The following is a 1,651-nucleotide window of genomic DNA, read 5'->3' as shown; positions in this document are numbered from 1 at the left end:
AAGTACATGGGGTTATGAAGGTGAGCATCACAGTATATCAGAAGGATCAGGATGATGTTTCCAGACAAGGCCATGAGGAAATCCACAAAAATGACCACACAGAGGAGAGCTGGGTACTTGGATTGACTGAAGAGTCCCACTAGGTCAAAATCTGATCGTCCAGTATGGTTGTTCACCCAAGTGGTGTTCTCCATTGGATATCACCTGGATCACCAAGGAGAACTAGGGGGTTAATAGATCAATCATGAGATATGACCGCCTGAAATAAATGTTCAGTGATCGTGTTTGGGTGTGTAAATATTTACACATGGCAACCCAGTGTGCTAAGAAGAGGATGTTCCAAGGACTAGTGTATTTCAGGATTAAAAACTTACCTGTAATTGAACAAATATAATTGAATTATAAGAATTCACAACTACGAATCAAAAATATTTGTTCGCCCAAAATAACAAAAATACTATTCAAAAAGATATATGCACTTCTAGATTTTTTTCTTCAAATCTACATATGATCTTTATTTTTTCAAGTTTTCTTTAAATTCCAGTTAGTTAACTTACAGTGTGATATTATTTCCAGGTGCACAATACAGGAATTCAGTACTTCCATGCAACAATGCACTGTTTCATCACCATCATTTATTTAGCCCATCACCTACTGACCTTCCCTCTGGTAACCATCAGTTACTTCTCTGTATTAAGAGTCTGTTTCTTGGTTTCTCTCTGTCTTGTTTTACCTTTGCTCATTTGTTTTCATTCTTAAATTCCACACCTGGGTGAAATCATATGGTTTTTGTCTTTCACTGACTGACGTATTTTGCTTAATATAATACTCTAAAGCTCCCACTATGTCATTGCAAATGGCAAGATTTCATTCTTTTTTGTGACCAATATTCCATTAAAAATTTACATATTCAACCTTATGCTTATGATAGTATTATTTACAATAGCCAAGATGCAGAAATAACTTGAGTGTCCATCAATATGCGAATGGATAGTTTAAGAGTGATTGTGTGTATGTGTATATCCACATAACACACACAATGGAATATTATGCAGTTATGAAATCCATAAGATTGTTACCTTCTGAGAACCTGACCAGCCTAGATGGTATTATGTTGAGTGAAATAAGTCAGGATAGAAAGAGAAATACCACATGCTTTAACTCCCATATGTAAAATGTAAAAATACAAATAAATAAAAACAACAAAAAAGCAGAGTCAGACCTATAAATAAAAAGAAGTGACTGATGGCTGCCAGAGAAGAAACTGGTGGATCAATGACAGAATTAGTGAAAAGAATAGGATATACTAGCTTCTAGTTATGGAATAAATAAGTCAACAGGAATAATGCATAGCATAAGAAATATAGTACATGATATTGTATTTTTACTTCAGTTTTTTCTTTTTTCCTTCATCAATTTTCATTTATTATTTTTTGAAATTTGAGTATTGTTGACAATGTTCCCTTAATTTCAGTATAAGTTAATGATTTGGAGAGTTATACATTGTGCTATCTTCACCATAAATATAGCTACCATTACATTGGTATTACAAAATAATTTATTGTATTCCTTATGCTCTCCTTTTTTATTTCTGTGACTTATAATTCCATAATTGGTGGCCTGAATTTCTCTCTCCCCTCCAGCCATTTTA

Source organism: Suricata suricatta, chromosome 6 (genome assembly GCF_006229205.1).
Source record: "Suricata suricatta isolate VVHF042 chromosome 6, meerkat_22Aug2017_6uvM2_HiC, whole genome shotgun sequence".
In the NCBI taxonomy this organism is placed as follows: domain Eukaryota; kingdom Metazoa; phylum Chordata; class Mammalia; order Carnivora; family Herpestidae; genus Suricata; species Suricata suricatta.
This window is presented reverse-complemented; position numbering follows the sequence as displayed.